General features: G+C 42.1%; 1 long non-coding RNA gene across 1 annotated transcript in view; it reads right to left on the bottom strand.

Moving 5' to 3' along the window:
* Positions 1-359: 359 nt before the first annotated feature.
* LOC137377575 (uncharacterized) overlaps positions 360-23383 on the bottom strand; it is a 67721-nt gene continuing 44697 nt past the window's right edge. The window contains exons 2-3 of the long non-coding RNA XR_010976443.1: positions 2218-2301; positions 360-468 (exon numbers count right to left, since the gene is read on the bottom strand). This is a non-coding gene — a long non-coding RNA (uncharacterized lncRNA). The remainder of the gene's footprint in view (positions 469-2217; positions 2302-23383) is intronic.

Raw genomic sequence — 23383 nt, 5'->3', positions numbered from 1 at the left:
GGTGGGGGGGGGGGGGGGGAGAATAAAAATGAATGTAAAAAAACATATGGACAAAGACTTGGGGGGAGATGTAGTATAAGGGTTTGAAAGCGTTAATGTTTGGGACAGTGTGACTAATACCTCCCACTGTAGTGATGTAAGAGATCACATGAGAGAGAGACTTGAAGAAGAAGTAACATGGCATCAGTGGAGCTAGACAAACTTATGTAATATGTAATAAACTAATTATTGATAAAACTTACCGAAGACTCAGTCATCTCTCCTAGCTAGACTGACCAAACATACAACAGCTCTGATGCCACCCATGATGAAATGGCATGGAGATACTCACTGCGAAGGTTCACACTTGAAGGACGGCCACTTATTCGAGGTACGAGAGGGAAGCTGGTGGTTGTGGAACTATCTCCAGTACAAAAGAGCTGCCTGCTGGTCAGATTTGGACTCCTGTTTCTGAGCGTCTCAGTAGTGCTATAATCAACAGTTAATGAAAATTCTTAAACTGTACAACATACAAGATAAAATGGAGAGATGGAATTAGTGCTGGGTTAGATGGGGAATTCAGGAAACACTTTTCATCAGAGATGGCAACCGACAAGTTTGCACATATTTTCTATTTGAGATTCCAAAGTTCATAATGCAGCACACCACTATGTTTGAACAGAGTAAAAGAGATTCATCAAAAAGTAGTGTGAATGGTTCATTGGTCTGCAAAGGGATCCCAATGGATTCATGAGGTCATCTGTCATTCTGTCCAACTTTCATTAGATTTCTACATTTTTCTGTATCTGTTAACCTACTAATACATTGGAGACTGTTTTAACCCTATCCAATCGGGATTAAATTGGACAGGTGACCAATTAAGATCATTCAGCTGAAATCCTGTGAGGATCACACTGTCTTCAATTTTAATCTGCTCCACTGCACAGGCAACGAGGATGCCTGCCTGAAACCAGCGAGGTCTTTCTTTAAACATGCAGATCAGGGTCCAATGACATCATCGGACTCTGACTGCATCTTTAACTGAGTGGAGAAGCTATTGTGCCTTTCCCGCCAAGTGACAACAGAAAGAAGAGGATCTGAGGCCAGAAGAGGCCCAGAAGAGTAACTTTTTTTTAGCCTTTCTTGTGTGAAAAGGAGGAGCAGGAATCCCCTAGGTTGGGCTCCTTCCCTCCAGCGAGACATTTCCTGAGACTTGCATTGTTTCAGATGACTGTTCATTTGATGCCAGCCGGTGGCCTCCTGCTGCCTTAAATTCCACTCTTTCCCCCTGACCAGCTGTCTCCTCAAACCTGTTTTGGTCAGGCAGCCGACTGGCAGCTTGCAGATAAGGCCTGGGAGTTAAAATTGCCCAGGTCTCATGCTCCTGAGGTTAGGATATATTTGATGCTCACCTTGTCTTCCCGATTCCTGCTCCCAGCTGACATCAGAATTCTTATTCACACACCATCCTGACTTGGAGCTATGTCACCGTTCCTTCACTGTTGCTGGGTCAAAATCCTGGAACTCCCTTCCTAACAGCACTGTGGGTATACCTACCCCACATGGGCTGCAGCGGTTCAAGAAGGCAGCTCACCACCACCTTCTCAAGGGCAATTAGGGATGGGCAATAAATGCTAGCTTAGCCAGCGACACCCACATCCCAGGAATGAATTTTTAAAAAAATTCTGTTGTATACTAACAAAACATTTTCTGCAATCTTGAGCAGGGGTCACTGTCGTTTGCAATTTAGGACAAGGGATCCTGTATTTGTAGGGGCCCTCTCACAGAATGGTTTAAAAATTCACAGTCATTAAGTTGGGATTTTAAAAGGCTGTAGCTTGTAGGAAGAAAGATAGATTGAGGTAGACAAGGATTTCTGCGGGTTTATGATCTAGAAAGAATGGATAAGGAAGGAGACTGCGCCGTGGGTCTTGATTTCAACACAATATATATGGATATATGGAGGAGGAAAAATATGTAGGATGGTGTATGTAAAGATTAAAAGCAACAAAAGAGAAAAATTTAGAAGGACACTGATCAAGGTATTGATAAAATCGATAATATTTGTGACAAAGAAAGGTTAGAGGCTGGAGGTCAGACAGTTGATGTAATTGTAAAATAGATGCAAAAAGGTGACGGTCAATGAGCAATAATAATATTTGTGGAACTCTCCATATTTAATGTCAGGAGATTATATAAGCTGCAAAGCTATGGAAGTCAATTTGGGGATTGTCTTACCTCAGACAAAATCTTACTGTTGAAAAAGGAAATTCTTTATCGATTTGCTGCTTGTTTCTTTTTGTGGCACTGTGTATTTTAATGCTGATGAAAGAAGAATACAAAGATATCAATTCAGCTACAGAATATTTCCAGTTATGATGACTTGCATTACTGAAAGGAAGGCTAAGCCTCAGCTGAAACTTTAACTTAACAATGGACTGTGATAATATAATGCCTTTTCTTTCTTGGAATAATTAAAGCTTTTCTGTTAAAGCTTTATAATCAAAGTGAAAGATGTCAGTTCTGGAGCTACAACACTTTTCATTCTTGGCATTTAACTCTCATAGGTCCACATAGAATCAGGATATTAAGTACAGTTCATGAGGTAGGGAGTAAGAAATACAGACATGCTGTTACTGAAGCTTCTGGTCTCAGAACAGCTTTGGTAAGAGCATGGGAGTAGGTTGCCTATCTGCCCTTTTACATTGGGATAGTGAATGGCAAGGGAAAGGGGACATAGTACCTTTAAATACATTCTTCAGCTCAACAAATAAATTAATGTAACAAATTCAGATTAATTATTTCAAGAAGAATAAAGTATATATATTGGAGATCACCATCAGTGATATTATATAACAACGTAAATTGATGAGTTCAATTCAGGAATACAGAAAGGAGAGCCAGAAGGAACAGAACAATTTTACTGCATATGTTTTAATATTATTTTGAGAAGTTAAGGCGAAGAGTACTCATATTGAAGGACACTACCAAGTTTAAAAAGAATAAAAGAGAAGACAAAATAAATCAGGAAGACTTTCAGCTTCTAGTTTTCTCAGTAGTTTTCTGTGATATACCACTTTCATGTACATACAACTTTTTATATGGTCTAGGACATTGCCTCTCGATTGCAAACACAAAATTACATTAACCATTACACTCATTAATTGCTTTTCATGACTGGTGTAATTCAAGGCTGCAATTAATTCTAATCTTCTGTAAGTGAGCAACTAAATAGTTTTTAACTAGATTAGCTGTTGAGAATTTCCACAACCATAATAAGTGCCCCAAAGCACACCGTTTGTTACAAAATTATGATTTATGTTTTCACAAATGAATTTAGCCATAATGGTTTCCTCGTGTGCAACAGAAAATGCATAACAAACATGTTTCATTGATATTAGATACAAAATAGGCTGTATTTAGCAGGACTTCAGCATATAATTGATGCTGATACTTCAGTGCAGTATTGAGGGAGGTGCTGCATTGCTGTCTTTCAGAAAAGATGTTAAACTAAGGCCCTGTTTGCCTATTCAGATGCATGTAAAAGATCCTATGAAGAGCAGGAGAGTTCTTCTGGTGTTCCAGCAATATTTATTCTTCAACTATTACCACCAAAGCAGATCAACTTATCATTTATCTTGCTGCTGTTTGTAGAACCTCGCTGTATGCAAAGTGGCCACATAACAGCAATGACTACAGTTCAAAAAGAAATCCATTAACTGTAAAGCACTTTGGGACATCCAAAGGACATGAAATGTGCTATAATAATGCAAGCTATTTGACCTCTAGCATTTTCCTTTCGATATTTAGTGAAAACTTAATTTTATACTTCAGCCTGAATGTACTGAGTATTATTAAAATTAAGATAGAATGCTACAGCGAGTAGAATTCATTACTCGACAGCGTCCGATTTTATTGCAATGAGTCTGATTTTTAATACCTTTTCCTGGTCTTAATTTTACCTTGTTGTTTTAGGGTTTTCTGTTTAACATTTTTAATGAATTTCTCAAAAAAAGGTCTTTATGCTTCACAAGAAAAGTCTTCATCACATTTGGGTTATTAAGTGCTGATAGTACAGTTTAAGGCCGTCTTTCTCCCTATGTGGAAGTTACACACTCGCATGTTGTTTATTGAAATTCTCCACCAATTCCCTCCTCCTTTAACTTCCTAAAAACCTTATTCTTCAATCATGCTTTCAGTTGCCCATCCTTAACCCTCCATTTAATGCCCCTTTCCCTATGCTTAGTGCCTATCTGATCCACTTCCTCCTTATTGTAAAATTGTTCTCACATATCTGGTCGGAAGAGCATTGTATAAATGAAACAAAAACAAGAAATGCTGGAATCACTCAGCAGGTCTGGCAGCATCTGTGGAAAGAGAAGCAGAGTTAACGTTTCAGGTCAGTGACCCTTCTTCGGAACTGACAAATATTAGAAAAGTCCACAAGCAGGACCCTGAGCTTCCGGTTGCTTGCCATTTCAACACTCCCCCCTGCTCTCATGCTCACATCTCTGTCCTGGGATTGCTGCAGTGTTCCAGTGAACATCAACGCAAGCTCGAGGAACAGCATCTCATCTACCGATTAGGCACACTACAGCCTGCCGGACTGAACATTGAGTTCAATAATTTCAGAGCATGACAGCCCCCCCATTATACTTTCATTTTTAGTTATTTTTTCTTCCTTTTTTTACATTCCTTCTTACATTTTTTACAATCTTTTTTTGCATTTATTTCATTTCATCTTAGTTTGTTCAGTTTGCTTACCCACTGTTTTTTTCAGGTTTTTTTCTTCAGGTTTGCACTTGCTGCTGTTCAATACTCAGTGTATTCACACCTAATCTGTACTAATGCTTTGTCTTTCAACACACCATTAACATATTGTTTGCCTTTGCTCCGTGACCTTTTGGTCAGCTATGTGGCTTGGTCCAATCTGCACCTTCTCCTTTGTTATCTCTTGCCCCACCCCCACTTCACTTGTTTATAATCTGTGACTTTTCTAATATTTGTCAGTTCCGAAGAAGGGTCACTGACCCGAAACGTTAACTCTGCTTCTCTTTCCACAGATGCTGCCAGACCTGCTGAGTGATTCCAGCATTTCTTGTTTTTGTTTCAGATTTCCAGCATCCGCAGTATTTTGCTTTTATTGTATAAATGAAACTTGCTTTCGTTATTTATAATCACTAATACAGTTTAAACAAAGGTTATGTTACTTGAAACTGTCATCTGAATATTCCAGGCACTGAATATAGATAAACGTAATTTGAGGATGGCCAAGAAGACAGGAGAATAACGTAACGTAAAAAGTAAATTGAGGGAAACAAACACACAGCCTAAATTTGAGAAGTGAAGACTTTCCTTACATCCAAATGCTAATGTTTGCAGTAAGATTCTTGTGTTAGATGAATAGAGGATACAGAGCAGGGAAGGAAGATGTTATTGGGAGTCTAGGAATGTAGCTCAAACCAGAATTATTCAATACACAGGAGTATAAGATACTGATAAATGTAGAATTTAGGTTCATATCCCTCAGATATAATATTCCTTAGGTTGGTAAAACTGTCTGTCATGCCCCTGAAATCAATTGGTAATACTGTAATAGCAAAACCTATTATTATTACTTGACCCAAAGGTGGCACTGTCACCTCTAAAAGAAATCTAAGACTGAATTGTATTCTCTCTTGTTCCAGAGATGAAGTTATACCCTTTCTCATTCTATTCGAACTAAAGGCATGCCATTAGTATATCTAAACATATTTTAAAAGCAATATTAACTCTGTTTCAAAATAGAACACTGAGGATGGTCAGGCGGAAGGAAGCCGCATCAAAAATGCTGGTGTGAATTGAATTGTATACTGTAGGGATTATAGCAGGTTTCAGGTGCTTAGACCCCCAGGTAGCATAGAATCATAGAAGTTTATTGCACAGAAGGTGGCTATTTGGCCCATCGTGTCTATGCCGGCTGAAAAAGATCCAGCCTGATCCCACTTTCCAGCTCTTGGTCCATAGCCTTGTAGGTTACAGCATTTGGCAAGTGCATATTCAAGTTTTTTTTTAGATGTGATGAGGGTTTGTGCCTTTACCACCCTTTCAGGCAGTGAGTTTGAGACACCCATCACCCTTTGGGTGTAAAGATTTCTCCTCAACTCCCCTCTAAACCTTCTACCAATTATTTTAAATCTATGCCCTCTGGCTATTGGCCTCTCTGCTATCCACTCTATCTATGCCTCTCATAATTTTATACACCTCAATTAAATCTCCCCTCAGCCTCCTCTGTTCCAAAAGAAACAACACCAGCCTATCCAAACTTTCCTCATAGCTAAAATTTTCCAGTACTGGCAACATCCTTGTGTAAATCTCCTCTGTACCCTCTCTAGGGTGATCACATCTTTCCTGTAATGTGGTGACAAGAACAGTATGCAGTACTTTAGCTGTGGCCTAACTAGTGTTTTATACTGTTCTAGCATAACTTCTCTGCTATTATATTCTTTGCCCCGGCTAGTAAAGGGAAGAATCCTACATGCCTTCTTAACCATCTTAACTACCTGATCTGTTACCTTCAGAGATCTGTGGACATGCACTCCAAGGTCCCTCTATCCCTCTACATTTCTCATTTATTCTACCATTTATTGTGCATTCCATTGCCTAGTTTGCTCTCCCTAAATGCATTACTTCACACTTCTCTGGATTGAATTCCATTTGGCACTTTGCTGCCCATCTAACCAGTCCATTGATATCTTCCTGCAGTCAGTAGCTTTCTTCCTCACTATTAACCATACAGCAAATTTTGCTATCATCTGAAAACTTCTTAATCATACCCCCCACATTTAAGTCTAAATCATTGATATATACCACAAAAAGCAAGGCACCTAGTCCTGAGACCTGCGGAACCCAACTGGAAACAGCCTTCCAGTCACAAAAACACCCATCAACTATAATCCTTCCTGTGTCTGAGCTAATTTTGGATCCAACTTGTCACTTTGCCTTGAATCCCATAGGCTCTTACTTTTCTGACCAATCTGCCACATGGGAAGTTGTCAAAAAGCTTTGCTAAAATCTATGTAGACTACATCAAACATGATTCCCTCAACAACCCTCCTTGTTATCTCCTTAGAAAAATTCAATTAAGTTAGTCAGGCACGGTCTTCCCTTAATAAATCCATGCTGACTATCCTTGAATAATCCATGCCTTTTTAAACAATGATATATACTTCACTTAGAATATTTTCTAATAATTTGCCCACCACTGAGGTTAGGCTGACTGGCCTGTAATTACTTGCTCTAGCCCTTCTTCACTTCTGCACCATCTGTCCAACCACGCATTCATCTGCACTATGATGCTATTTCCATACTCACTAGCGCGTGGCACCAGAGATTACTATCTTTGAGGTCCTGGTTATTAATTTATTTCCTAGCTCCCTAAAATCTGTCTTTCTACCTATGTTGTTGGTACCAATATGGACCACGTCCTCTGACTGCTCACCTCCCCCCTCAGAACGCTTTGTAGCCGCTCAGTGACATTCTTGACCCTGGCACCAGGGAGGCAACATACCATAATAATAAAAGTAAAATACTGCAGATGCTGGAAATCTGAAATAAAAACAAGAAATGCTGGAAATACTCAGCAGGTCTGGCAGCATCTGTGCAGAGAGAAGCAGAGTTAACGTTTCAGGTCAGAGACCCTTCTTCAGAACTACAGGCAACATACCATCCTGGAATCACATCTGTGGATGCAGAAACATCTGTTCATTATTCGAACTATTGAATCCCCTAACGCTATTGCTTTTCTGACTTTCCTCCTCCCTCCCTGTACAGCTGAACCAACAATGGTTCTGGTTGCTCTCCCCAGAGGAGCCATCACCTTCACCAGTATTAATAACTGAATGTTGGCTAGAGAGCAAGATGCACTCAGGATTCCTGCACTACCTTGCCTGTCTCACGGTCATGCAATCCTCTCGGCCTGCACACTGTTAAGCTGTGGGGTGACCACCTCCTGAGGATGCACTGCAGTGATGCCAGCAGCTGCTCAAGCTCAGAAATCTGGAGCGCAAGCAGCCTCAGCTGCCTGTACAGTCACTTCCTATACACGTGGTTGTCCAGGACATGAGAAGCATCCTGGAGTTCCCAAATGGTACAGGGTGTACATTCAATGGGACTGAGGTGCCCTGCCATTCCCCTATTTATTAGACTATGATCTATACTTACCAGAAATAAACTTAAGACTTGTCCCTGATGTGCACAAAAAAACAGCTACTCACCAATCAGTCCCTTGCGTTGTGCTGGCATCACTTTAGGTGTTATTTTACCTCTCTCCCTGATGCTCACACTCCCTTATCACTTAGTCTATATTTATTTGTAGATTCTTTTTAGCTTTTAGATTAGTTAACTGTTTAGCTAACGCCAAAACACAAAACTACCCACTAAAAATACTAACCAATAAACTTAATACTAATCTGTAACTTTCCTGCATGAAATAAAAACAGAAAACGCTGGAAATACTCAGAAGGTCAGGCAGCATCTATGAAGAGAGAAACAGAGTTAATGTTTCAGAATTGGAAAATGTTGGCGAGGTAAAATTTTAAACAAATACAGAGGCAGGGAAACGGGGTAGGGGAGGAAAGAACAATAGGAACGGGTATGTGATAGGGTGGAAGAAAGAAAAGATTAAATGACAAAAGGAATGATAGTGCAAGGCAAAAAGGGATGATAATGGGACAATTAAAGAAACAAAGGATGGGTCTAGAGGAGATGTAAATGGCAACGCCAGCATCATTACCAGCACATCTGTCTAAAAAAAATCAGAGTAGTGCTTATGATCTGAAACTGCTGACCTCAACATTGAGTCCAGAGGTTGTAAAGTGCCTAATTGAAAGATAAATTGGGGTTCCTTGAGTTTCTTTTGAGCTTCATTGGAACTCTGTAGGAGGCCAGGACAAAGAGGTCATGGTGGGAGGGGAGAGGCGAATTAAAACGGCAAGCGACTGGAAGGTCATGGATATGTTTGTAGACTGAATGTAGGCATTCAGCAAAGCAATCATTCAATCCATGTTTGGTATCCCTGATGTAGAGGAGAGTAGTCAATACAGCTTACGAATTGAAAGAAGTACAACTTCACCTGGAAGGAGTGTTTGTTGCCTTGGGCAGTGGGAAGGGAGGAGGCGAAAAGGCAGGTGTTTCTGCTTCTATATTTGCATGGGAATGTGCTGTAGGAAGGGGATGGGTGTTGGGGGTGATTGAAGAATGACTAGTGTGTAGCAAAGGGAATGGTCCCTTTGAAATGCTGAACAGGAATGAGAAGGGAAGATGTGTGACAGTGGTATCGCACTGCAGGTAGCGGAAGTGGCAATACATGATCCATTGAAGGTGGCTACTGGTGGGGTGTGAGGTGAGGACAAGAGGAAAACTATCATAGTCCTGAGAGGGAGAGAAAGGGGCAGAAGTGCAGGAAATTGGACTGACACTGTCAAGGACCCTCTCAACCATGGTGGAGAGGTATCTTTGGTTGAGAAAAAAGGAAGACATATTTGAAGCACTGGTGTGGGTGAGTTTAATCTAAAGGTACCATTCCAGAAGAACATATTTCTCACTGTGATTTGAAGCTGTGAGTGTCTGAAAATCATTCCTTTAATTGTGATTGCCAGCACTATCTTCAAAGAAATTGAAAGACATGAGACATCAGAATTTTGCAGTGACCAACATTTCTGTTATAGCAGCCAAATTCAGTGTTCAGAATATATTAATTTATATGCTCATTGCGAGTCACCCCGCAGCTGAACTGTGTGCTCATTGTTCCACTTCGTACAATACAATATTGGATATCATTTACCAAGGAACAAGCGAAGGTTTGTTTATTTCATCCAAAGAAACTGTTCCACTCCAGGATACTGTAAGAAAGGTTGAAAATATTCCCTGATTGTTCAACTGCAACATCAGAAGGTCTAATTCTCGGAAAAGATAAAAGGCTAACAGTTTCCTCCTGTTTTCAGGATTTGCTCATACCTAGTCCCGTTGAGGCAGGAAGCACACAAACTTTGTGTTGGCTCCTCATTTGCCTGATTGCAATGTTCAGCCCATCACGACCTGCGCTGCTGGCTTGCTGAAGGCTCAATAGGGGGCCCAGCAGTGTGCATGGCTAGCATCTGTTCCAGCTAGTCTCCAACTCTTAAAAATAGCCTGCCACTCTTAAAGGGGAGCTGCACTCAGTAGAAGGAAGCTTCTGTTGACTGCCAATACTGCAACTGATTGCAAGTAGAAGCTGAATAAAAGGAGCAGCAGGGGAGAGAGAGGGCTCCCAAATTCATGGGTGCTGCGCTGGAAACCTTAGTAAAGGAGGGAGACGGAGGAGAGAGTACAAGTCTCTGCGGGGGGCCAGGAGGCCCTCAAAGCACATCCTCCTAAGGAAAAGGGAGTAGGTGATGCACAGTCAAATATAGAAGAGAAACTGAGTCAGTCTGGAAGGCAGAGCCAATACAGACCTGTTAAGGCACAACTGAAAAATGCAAGTCTGGATTGCATCTATTTTAATGCAATGAATCTTACTAGTAAGGCAGATGAATTGAGGGCGCTGATTAGCACATGGGATTATGATATTATTGCTATCACAGAGACATGGTTGAGGGAGGGGCAGGACTGGCAGCTCAATATTCCAGGGTATAGAATCTTCAGGCAAGACAGAGGAGTGGGTAAAAGAGGAGGTGACATTGCACTGTTGACCAAGGAGGCAATCACTGCAGTAAGGAGGGATGATATCTTAGAAGGTTCCTCAAATGAGGCCATATGGGTAGAACTTAAAAACAAAAAGGAGGCAATCATTTGGGAGTGTACTACTGGCCTCCAAACAGTCAGTGAGAGATAGAGGAGCAGATATGTAGGCAAATCTCAGAGAGGTGTAAAAATAATAGGGTAATAATAGTAAGGGCTTTCAACTTCACCAATATCAACTCGGATAGTCTTAGTGCAAAAGGCTTAAAGGGGGCGGAATTCTTAAAATGCATACAGGAGAGCTTTTTGAGCCAGTACGTAGAAAGTCCTACAAGAGAAGAAGCAGTACTGGACCTAATCCTAGGGAATGAAGCTGGACAAGTGGTAGAAGTGTCAGTGGAGGAACATTTAGTGGATAGTGACCACAACTTTGTAAGATTTAAGGTAGTTATGGAAAAGGACAAAGATGGACTAGATATAAAGATACTGAATTGGGGGAAGGCTGGTTTTAATATGATAAAACAGGATCTGGCCAAAGTGGACTGGGAGCAGCTACTTGTAGGAAAGTCTACATCAGACCAGTGGGAGTCATTCAAAGAGGAAATAGTGAGAGTTCAGAGCCAACATGTACCCATTAAGGTGAAGGGTAGGACCAACAAGTCCAGGGAACGCTGGATGTCAAGGGATATAGAGGATTGGCTTAGGAAAAAAAAGGAGGCTTATGGCAGATTCAGAGTGCTGAAAACAGCAGAGGCACTAGAGGAGTATAGAAAGTGTAGGGGGGTACTTAAAAATGTAATTAGGAGAGCGAAGAGGGGACATGCAAAAACACTGGCGGGAAAGATGAAGGAAAATCCTAAAGCATTTTATAAGTATATTAAGGGCAAGAGGATAACCAGGGAAAGAGTAGGGCCCATTAGGGACCAAAGTGGCAATCTGTGTGTGGAGCCGGAGGACACAGGTGAGGTTTTAAATGATTACTTTTCATCTGTGTTCACTATGGAGAAGGACAATGTAGGTGTAGAGATCAGGGAGGGTGATTGTGATATACTTGAACATATTAGCATTGAAAGGGAGGAAGTATTAGCTGTTTTAGCGAGCTTAAAAGTGGATAAATCCCCAGGCCCAGATGAGATGTATCCCAAGCTGTTATGTGAGGCAAAGGAGGAGATAGCAGGGGCTCTGACACAAATTTTCAAATCCTCTCTGGCCACAGGAGAGGTACCAGAGGATTGGAGGACAGCGAATGTGGTACCATTATTCAAGAAAGGTAGCAGGGATAAACCAAGAAATTACAGACCAGTGAGTCTAACATCAGTGGTTGGGAAACTATTGGAAAAAATTCTGAGCGACAGGATTAATCTCCACTTGGAGAGGCAGGGATTAATCAGGGATAGTCAGCATGGCTGTGTCAGGGGGAGATCGTTTTTTCGAGGCGGTGACTAGATGTGTAGATGAGGGTAAAGCAGTTGATGTAGTCTACATGGACTGCAGTAAGGCTTTTGATAAGGTCCTGCATGGGAGATTGGTTAAGAAGGTAAGAGTCCATGGGATCCAGGGCAATTTGGCAAATTGGATCCAAAATTGGCTTAGTGGCAGCAAGCAGAGGATGATGGTCGAGGGTTGTTTTTGTGAGTGGAAGCCTGTGACCAGTGGCGTACTGCAGGGATCGGTGCAGGGATCCTTGCTGTTTGTAGTGTACATTAATGATTTGGACATGTATATAGGAGGTATGATCAGAAAATTCACAGATGACACAAAAATTGGTGGTGTCGTAAACATTGAGGAGGAAAGCCTTAGATTACAGGATGATATAGATGGGCTGGTAAGATGGGTGGAGCAGTGACAAATGGAATTTAATCCTGAGAAGTGTGAGGTGATGCATTTTGGGAGGACTGACAAGGCAAGGGAATATACAATGGATGGTAGGACCCCAGAAAGTACAGAGGGTCAGAGGGACCTTGGTGTACCTGTCCATAGATCACTGAAGACAGCAGCACAGGTAGATAAGGTGGTTAGGAAGGCATATGGGATACTTGCCTTTATTAGCTGAGGCATAGAATATAAGAACAGGGAGTGTATGAAGGAGCTGTATAAAACGCTAGTTAGGCCACAGCTGGAGTACTGTGTACAGTTCTGGCCACCACGCTATAGGAAGGATGTGATTGCACTGGAGGGGTGCAGAGGAGATTCACCAGGATGTTGCCTGGGCTGGAGCATTTCAGTTATGAAGAGAGACTGGATAGGCTAGGGTTGTTTTCATTAGAACAGAGAAGGCTGGGGGGGGACCTGATTGAGGTAAACAAAATTATGAGGGGCATAGATAGGTTAGATAGGAAGAAACTTTTTCCCTTAGCAGAGGGGTCAATAACCAAGGGGAATAGATTTAAGGTAAGGGGCAGGAGGTTTAGAGGACATTTGAGGCAAAATCTTTTCACTCAGAGGATGGTTGGAATCTGGAATGCCAGAAGAGGTGGGAGAGGCAGGAACCCTCACAACATTTAAGAAGTATTTAGATGCGTACTTGAATTGCCATAGCATACAAGGCTACAGGCCAAGTGCTGGAAAATGGGATTAGAATAGTTAGGTAATTGATGGCCGGCACAGACACAATGGGCCGAACGGCCTGTTTCTGTGCTGTCTATGACTGTAGGTAACCAGGGAGGTCAGCTTCCGGACTCCGGCCCTGAGGACATGTCAGCAGTGCATCAAAAAGTTCAATGACCTCACGCAGGTGGTCAAAGTCAGTGAATGCATCATCACATGACATCTTATACCCACCGCACCATCAACCTCTCAGCTGCTCAATGCACCACATACCCATCACTGGCCCATCAGCAGTCCCTGGCACTCAGAACTTGAGCTTAACAGTCATATACTTCACCTCACCTTCACACATATTCCAATGATGCCAGCCTCACATCCGCATCTCGCTGCCTCCAGCTATTCAGAATGGCAGGCACATCACCCAAATGCAATGCAATATGATCACTGACATTCTTCTCTCTCTCTTGCAGGGCAAGGTCACAAGCAATTGCAGTGAGTAGAGTACACCCATGGGAGGCCAGGCATGCCTGCATTTCCTGAGCCCTACAGAGGAGGTGGCTCTCCGCATCATGGGGCCGACTGTAATAGAGCTAGTAACCGATGTCGCCAAGATCATTGTGGATGACGATATGCTCCTTTCTTATGCCCCTTCTCAATGCCCACTTCATCCTCATCCTATAAACTGGCTGATGGTGTGAACATGCACCTCTTGCTTTCCAACCCACCCTCCTTCCCTTGCTCCCAACCCTCCCTTTCCAATTTTATCCTTTCAGACACCCAAAAACTGCACCTGCCCAGACACAACAGCCCAAGGAGGAAGAGAAAGAGCGCAACACCAGCTCACTGATGAAGAAGTACCATCACTTGATCTGACACTCACAGCCACCAGCTCAGATACTGGCACCGCACAAACTTTAGAGGGTAGGATAGAGTCAGGATCTGCATGTGGTGAATCAAAGGGCATGACTGGACTGCAGCCAGGCCGGGAGAAAGGATAGTTCTTGTGCCAGCTTGGATGTGCTATTGGATAAGGATGTTATGGCAAGGTTTTGTTGGTGGATTTTATTGAAGGATTTTGGCCAAACGAATGCTGTGATGGGGCATGCCAGATAGATGCGAAGGTGGAAAATAGTTGACCCATCGTTGTGAAAGAATGATCTCCTAAGGGAACTGCAGGCTGGAGCAAAAGGGTCCCAAATGCCAGGTCCCTGCCTTCTCTTCCTCCCTCTGTGTAGAGCTGCCCCTCTCTGCATCCTCTGCTCCATTTGTCTGTCATGTTGCAGACCCAGAGGCACTGCAACTACAGCCCCATACCTGTTGTGAATTTTGTGTGGACCTGTCACCAAATCCTCTGCCCTCCCTGTACGGATGCAGCAACACTCTGTGCCATATCTAGCAAATCACGACAACACCTCTAAAAAAATTCGACAGTGCTTCCACAAGCTTTCCAATAGCAGAAGTAAGTCCCTTTAAATAGCACTTCTTGGGGGGAGGGGTGGCAGTTTTCTCATGCAGCTGAACGCATGTTCAGCTGAGAGTGATTAGCAAAGGCATTCACAGGCCTACATGGTCCAAGTTTCAAAGATGTGCGTCAAATCAGCCAGAAGTCGAGAGCTTCTGGCACACACATGATGCGCACGTGATAGTGCCCTTCCCAGCATGGGGTGCCACACAGGTTACTCAAAAGTGGCTGGAAGTGTGGCACACACCATTGTTCCAACCAGGGTCTGTTACTATCTTCATCTGGTCTTATTCTAACAGGGTTTAATTTTAAACACATTGTGTTTTGAGCTCCCCCTTTGTGAATTCTTGTTCACAGCTTACCAATTATAAGGCAAAGAAATGAGCACAAACAGGCTTTCTTTGGTTTAAAGAAGAAAAGTAAAATTTATTAAACTTATTTAAACTCTAATACGGTTCATGCCTACGGATATAGGACGCGCCCACGCTAGCATGCACACACGATATATACATGCAGATGGGGACAGAAAAGAGAAGAAAAGATAAAGTGGAATAGTTTGAGGCAATATATTGTTTCAGTGCTTCGCTCACGGTATAGTCCTTTTGTAGGTAATTCTTGGGTTTCGTTGGGTCCCAGTATTCCACTTAAACCTTGTTCACGTAGGAAACCTTTCTCTCTTTGAGGGTCGCATGTCTTCACAAGATTCACTCCCCTGAGAGATGAGCAGGCAGACAGGAGAGGAGGTAATTCTTGCTCCCGTTCTGGGAGCACACGGCATTCTGAGTTCAAATCTTTTGTTGGAAGTTCAAATCTCACAGCCAGCTGGTCATGTGATTAAAACTGGTATGACCTCTAGTTATGTGTAGTGGGGAAGCAGCGACTGGGTCCCTTTTGTTCCAACACTGCTAGTACTATGCAAATGTCCTTCCAGTCAAGGGCTTGCAATTTTAAGTTTTAATGTTCATGTGTGCCTCAGTCTTGGTCGGTGGGGGGGCTTGCCTGACCACCATTTTCTAAGTTTGTGGCTTCAGTAGCATTGGCACCAGTGACACTACATGCCCAATTTCACAGCCAAACTAACTCCTCATTGACTGTTTTCAGTTCTCTATATAATATTGTGCTATTTCATATTTTCTCTATATTCTTTTTTGTTTCTATTAACAAATCTTATCATTTAGAATTTAACCCGTGCAAAATATTCTAGAATTGTCATATTTTGTCTGTGTTGATACAGACTGTAATACATGGAGGGGAGTGCGGGATACCCCGGCAGTGGTAGAATAAACTCTAACAACCAGTTTCTTCTCTCTAAGTGCAGTGAGTTTGACCTAACATCACAAACTCAATCTTCCAACAAGCTGATAAACTGAAAACAACATGGATATACCCCAGATCTAAACATTAGCACATTAGTCTACATTTTTATACGACAGAGAGATCTCAAGGACGTGCGCTCTACCCGCTGCCTTAGAGTTGCTGAATGCTGGTCAGACCATCGGCTTGTCAGGAGCATCATGTCCTTGAAAATAACACCTGAAGCACTTTGACATAGAGTCAAACTACAAAGGAAGCTTGACGTAACTATCCTAAAGGACTCGGCCAAGTGTCACACCAATGCAATGCAAACTTATGAACTATAAATGAACTTATGAAGTAAACCCGAAATGGATACCTTTCTTGTAAACAACATGGAGTAAGAGGACAGGTAACCCTTCCTTTCCTGCCAATACACATAAAACTACAAGAACCCTGAGCTAATTTTCATGTCTGGACAAGTCTTGGAGCAGTCAGTGAACAACAAATGACCTTTCTGGACACATCCCTCAGAAGTCATTAAAATACAAATGACCTTTCTGGACACATCCCTGAGAAATTATTAGAAATGCAAAAGATCCTTCTGCGGTAATGACTGTTTCTCTTCAACTGATTGGGTTAACAATACTGTCGCAGACTTTTTGACTCCAAACTCAAATTCCAAAGAATGGGTGTGAAAAACCCTACCTTATCAAGATGAGATGATGATGAATGACACCTGGGCTACATTGTCTAATAATGGCCTCACCATTAGAAACCATTTATGAGGACAATGGTCACATGACAGAAACTAGATTTCTGAAAAGGGCTTTACTAAAGGTATATTCTGGGCAGACAAAGGAGATCTAGCTATGCGATTAAAGAAAAAGGGTCCTGCCTAAGATTACCAGTTTTGAACAACATGTAGGTAGCAACTGGAGTTTTTAAAAATTCTTTCATGGGATGTGGGCGTTGCTGGCAAAGCCAGCATTTGTTGCCCATCCCTAATTGCCCTTGATAACTGAGTGGCTTGCTAGGCCATTTCAGAGAGCAATTAAGAGTTAACCACATTGCTGTGCGTCTGGAGTTGCACGTCGGATAGACCATGTAAGGATGGCAGATTTCCTTCCCTAAAGAATATTGGTGAAACAGCTGGGTTTTATTGACAATCGATGATAGTTTCATAGCACCATTACTGAAACTAGCTTTCAATTTCAGATTTTTTTATTAATTAATTGAATTTAAATTCTACCAGCTGCTGTGATGGGATTTGAACCTGTGTCCCCAGGGAATTAGCCTGGGCCTCTGAAATACTAGTCCAGTGATATTACCACTATGCCACTGTCACCCCGTAGTTGGCCTTGAACTCCCTACCTGAGAAGTTGTACCAGGACTTCACCATTGATCTTTGGCTGGAATATAACAGGAGCAGTCTGCAACAGTGTATCCGCCTTTCTGAACCTCCCAAGTCTTTCTTCAGTGAACATAGGAATGTACGAACTAGGAGCAGGAGTAGGCCAGTCGGTCTGCTACGGCATTTGATAAAATCATGGCTGATGTGAATGTGGCCTCAATTCCACTTTCCTATCCCCCCACATAACAGTTGACTCCCACATCTATCAAGAATCTATCTCACTCAGCCTTGAATATATTCAATGACCCAGACTCTTCTGCTCTCTGAGGAGCAAATTCCACAGTCTACGGGCTCACTGAGAGGAAAATTTTTTCTTCATCTCCATCTTAAAAGGGAGACCCCTTATTTTTAACCTGTGTCCTCTAGTTCTAGTCTTGCCCATAAGTGGAAACATCCTTCCAGCATCTACCCTGTCAAATCCCCTCAGGATCTTGCATGTTTCAATAAGATCACCTCTCATTCTACTAAAATCCAATGGGTATAGGTCCAATCTGTTCAATCTTTCTTCAAAAGATAACCTCTTCATCCCAGGAATCAATCAAGTGAACTTTCTCTGAACTGCTTCTAATTCAATGTTATCTTTTCTTAAGTAAGGAGACTAAATCTGTATACAATATTCCAGATGTGGTCTCAATAAGGCCCTCTACAACTCTAGCAAAACTTCCCTAGTTTTATATTCTATTCCCCTTGCAACAAACAACAACATTCCATTTACCTTTCGAATCACTTGCTGTACCTGCATACTAACTTTTTGTGATTCATGTATGAGGACCCCCAGATTCCTCTGTACCACAGAGTTCTGCAGTCTCTCTCCATTCAAATAACATTCTGCTTTTCTGTTCTTCCTACCAAAGTGGACAAGTTCACATTTTCCCACATTATACTCTATCTGCCAAATTTTTGCCCACTCACTTAATCTATCTATATCACTTTGTAGACTCTTTATGTCCTCTTGACAACTTACCTTCCTAACTATCTTTGTGTTACCTGCAAATTTAGCTATTATACATTTGGTCCCTTCATCCAAGTCATTGATGTATATGGTAAATAGTTAAGGCCCCAGCACTGATCCCAGTGGCACTCCACTAGTCATATTCTGCCAACTGAAAATGACCCATTTATCCCTACTCTCTGCTTCCTGTTAGCTGACCAAACCTCTATCCATGTTAATATGTTATCCCCTACACCATGGGCTCTTATTTTGTATAGCAACCTTTGATGTGGCACCTTATTGAATGCCTTTTGGAAATCCAAGTACACCACATCTACAGGTTCCCTTTTATCCATGTTGCTTGTTATTTCCTTAAAGAACTCTAATAAATGAGTCAAACACGATTTCCCTTTCACAAAACAATGTTGACTCTGCCTGATCGGATAATGATTTTCTAAATATCCTGCTATAGCCTTCTTAATAATTGATTCTAGCATTTTCTCTATGACACATGTTAGGCAAACTGACGTATAGTTTCCTACTTTCTGTCTCCCTCCTTTCTTGAATAGAGATGTTACATTTGCTATTTTCCAATCTGCTGGGACCTTTCCAGAATCTAGGGAATTTTGGAAGATCACAAATAATGTATCTACTATGTCTGCATCCATTCCTTTTAAGACCCTAGGATAAAGTCCATCAGGTCCTGGGGACTTGTCAGCCTTTAGTTCTAATAGTTTTCCCAGTACCTTTTTCCCTGGTGATTTGATTATTTTAAGCTCTTCCCTCCCATTTACCTCTTGTTTTGCAAGTATCTTTTGTTTTTTTTTGTGTCTTTGACCGACACAAAATACCTGATCAATGCTTCCACTATTTCCTTGTTACCCATTATTAACTCCCCAAACTCACTCCCTAGAGGACCAATGCTCATTTGAGTTACTCTTTTCCTTTTTAAATACTTGTAGAAACGCTTATTATCTGTTTTTATATTTCTAGCTAGCTTTCTCTCATTCTAATTTCTCGCTATTGTTATTTTGTTCGTCATTCTTTGCTGGTTTTTAAAATCTGTCCAATCATCTGATCTACCACCAATCTTCGCAGAATTGAATGCTTTTTCTTTCAATTTGATACTATCTTTGACTTCCTTAGTTTAGCCACGTATGGTGCATCATTCTCCTAAAGTATTTCTTTCTCACTGGAATATATCCTTGCTGAGGATGTGACATATCTCCTTAAATGTCTGCTACTGCTTCTCTACTGTCTTATCTTTTAACTGAATTTGCCAGTTCACTTTGGTGAACAAGGGAAAAGATTACAGGCCTGCACCATTTCAAGTCTTCAGCCCAGGGAAAAACAAGTTTAACAGAGGACTCTTTAAAATCATCAGAGCTAACGTATGTTATCTTTATAATCTCTTTTTTTGAGAGTGTGTGTATCTGTATGAGTGTGAAACTGTGGCATAATAAACATTTATATTTCTTTTAAACTTACAAGAAAGCCTGTCAGTTGTCTGTGCTTGACAATTAAAACACTCAATTGTTAAAAAGCACCTTTTAAAAAAACACTGTCTTCAGTCAGTTGAGAGGTGAAAAAGGGAGAACCATCCCTATCATCTTTCACCCGTCTGTAACACAAGCGACAGGAACTGGAACAAAACTTAGCTGTAGAGCTTGCTGGTATCCCAGTGGATAACATAGACATTGAAGAGTCTTGGAAGAAGTTAAGAGATATCACTCATAGCATGGCACCTGACGTCTTTGGGTTCGTCAAATGAAAACACCAAGATTGGTTTGACAAGAACAACCAAGATATATCCAAGCTACTCGATGATGTGCACAATGCCCACAGATCCTACATAGCTGACAAAAAAAAACACCAGCACGAAAAGCAAAACACACTCTGCAGGCCAAACTACGAGAGGTGAAGAACCGATGGTGTGGGAAAAGGCTGCAAGGCTTCAGGAAGCTACCAATAAACATGACCTAAAGACTCTCCATGAAGAGTCTTTGAACTATGGCCCCAAAACCAACGGTACAACACCAGTCCTCTCAGCTGACGGTAATCAGCTCCTGACAAACAGGCATGAGATTCTCTCTTGTCGGGCAGATCATTTTAACAATCTCCTGAACCAAGAATCCACAGTGTGCAAATACACCATTGAATCACTTTCACAGTGTTCTGGATGAGCTTGCCCTCAATCCATCTCAAGCTGATGTCACCAAAGCCATAAAGCAACTGTCTCTGGGTAAGTCTCAGGGAGTCAATGGCATTCCATCTGAAGTATTCAAGTATGAAGAGCTCACATGGTTAGGAAACTCTCTAGCCTCTTATGCTTAACCTGGAACCAGGGCATTGTTCCCAAGATTACAAGGATGCTTCATAACTCACCTGTACAAATGGAAGGGAAGCAAGTTCATCTGTGACAATCATCGGCAGTATTTCACTTCTCTCCACAGCGGGAAAATTTCTTGCAAGGGTTATTCTCAACAGGATTATCACTCACCTTATAGACTCATTGTATCCAGAATCACAGTGTGGCTTTCGTGCTGGACGAGAAATGATAAACATGATCTTTGCAGCCTGTCAAGTTTAAGAAAAATCCTGAAAACAGAACAAGGACCTCTATATGGCATTTGTTGACCTGACCAAGGCCATTGATACAGCAAACTGGGAAGGTCTGTGGAAGGTGCTGTATAAATATGGCTAACCTGAAAGATGATCAAGGTCATCCGCTCATTTCATGACAGCATGATGGCCAGTGTGATGCAGAGTAGTGCTTTATCAGATGCCTTTCCTACCACCAATGGCACTAAGAAAGGCTGCGCAATGGCTCCAGTTCTGTTTGCCATCTACTTTTCGGTCATGCTCTTGTATGCACTCAAAGATCTCGACATAGGAGCACACATTCAGTTCAGGACAGATGGAAACATCTTCAATCTACAAAGGCTCAAGGCTCGCAGAAAGATCAAAGAACAGCTATTAAGTGAACTCTTGTTTGCCAATGACTGTGTTCCCATAGCACGTACTCCGGGACATCCAGCTGCTTGTTGACTGCTTTTCCCAAGCCTCAGAATGCTTTGGCCTTACAATAAGTCTGAAAAAGAGAGATCTTGTGCCAACTTGCCCCTGGCCACAAACTCCAAGACCCCACAGTCACAGTCAACAATATGCCCCTCAACTCCGTTCAGAAGTTCTGCTATTTCCTCTCCAACAACATCATGTTGGGTGATGTAATCACCCATTACCTGGAAAAAGCAAGCTCAGCATTCGGCAAACTCGGCCACAGGCTTTGGAGAGAGCATGGAGCCTGTCTCAAAACAAAGATCAAGGTCTACCTAGCAGTGGTTCTCACATCACTTCTCTATGGCTGTGAGGCATGGACAATCTACCAACGTCGCATAAAGCAACTTGATGCATTCCACCTTCACTGTTTAAGATCTATCTGCAACATCAAGTGGCAGGACAAAATCACTCACACCAAAGTTCTTGCAAGGTGCTGCAAATCTGGTATCAAGAGTCTGCTCATTAGAGTTCAGCTTTGCTGGGTCAGCCATGTGGTTTGCATGGAGGATTCCCACATAACAAAAGCAATATTCTACAACCAGCTGAGCATGGGAACCCGCACCATAGTATGTCCCAAACTCAGATACAAAGACATTCTGAAAGCCAATCTCAGAGCCTGTAAGTTGGACCTAACTACATGGGAAAAACAACCATGGACAGATCCAAATGTCATCTGTCTCTGTCATCTGGGTGGCGCAGTGGTTAGCACCACAGCCTCACAACTCCAGCGACCCGCGTTTAGTTCTGGGTACTCCCTGTGTGGAGTTTGCAAGTTCTCCCTGTGACTGCATGGGTTTCCTCCCACAGCCAAAGACTTGCAGGTTGATAAGTAAATTAGCAATTGTAAATTGCCCCTAGTGTAGGTAGGTGGTAGGAGAATGGTGGGGATGTGGTAGGGATTATGGGATTAATGTAGGATTTGTATAAATGGGTGGTTGTTGGTCACCACAGACTCAGTGGGCCAAAGGGCCTGTTTCAGTGCTGTATCTCTAAAATAAAAAAAATCAAGCAATCTCAACAACACGTTAGGGTTAGGGTTAGGGTTCTCTGAGGAGAACAGAATCAGGTCACTACAGGACATGCAAGTACGCCACAAAGCCAATGCCTTCATCCACCCTTCCAACAGTGATTTCATATGTAATATTTGCAATTGGTTCTGTAAATCAAAATTTGGTTTAACATCACGTAGGAGATGATACCAACCTAGACAGTGAATAAGAAGTCTCCATGCTGAACACTCATCTGTTGAAGTGATGGGAGAATCCATCATCTATGCACCAGTCTTATAACTTAGAATTTAACCCATGCAAAATATACTCGGATTGTCATATTTTGCATCTTCCAGATTGATAGAAGGCATAGTTGGTATCTTAATTCCTCTCCAGTAAACAATTAACCTTGATCAAGGTTAATTATTAGACCTGGGCTGTACTCACTCAGAATGGCAAAGAGTAAAAGATGCAAGTTTCAGCTTATAGCCTGCTTATGAAAAATGTCATTTAGGAGACTTTGGGCCAACATATCACCTGGGTCAGATGATATATATCCTGGAGTTCTGAAATAGACTTAACAGGAAATTGGAGAATCACTATAACCTTGGGGGAATAATTTGCTACTAGCAAGGTCTGGAAGCAAACAAATACAATATTGCATGTATACTTAACAGGGACAATAAAGCTTACCCAGACAACCACAGACTCAGTAACGCACTGGGCTGAATTTTACGAGTGCTCCACAGATTGCAGCGGCACACTCTGATGGCAGCATGCATCCCACGCGGATGAGCCATCCCTGAGCCCCTGCGATATTGCACGGGGGCTCATTTAAATAGAGGGGGCGGAGTGGCCGCCCTCGATGACGTAGGGGGGCATCCGCCGCATCCCCGGCAATGGCATCTGGTGCCACCACGCAGGCACCAGCGCCATTTTTAAAGGGCTTTAAGCCCTTAGATGAAGTATTAATTTTTAAAGGCAAAGTAATTGGAATTTTTATTAGACAG

This window comes from Heterodontus francisci, chromosome 15, assembly GCF_036365525.1.
Source record: "Heterodontus francisci isolate sHetFra1 chromosome 15, sHetFra1.hap1, whole genome shotgun sequence".
NCBI classification, from domain to species: domain Eukaryota; kingdom Metazoa; phylum Chordata; class Chondrichthyes; order Heterodontiformes; family Heterodontidae; genus Heterodontus; species Heterodontus francisci.
This window is presented reverse-complemented; position numbering and strand designations above follow the sequence as displayed.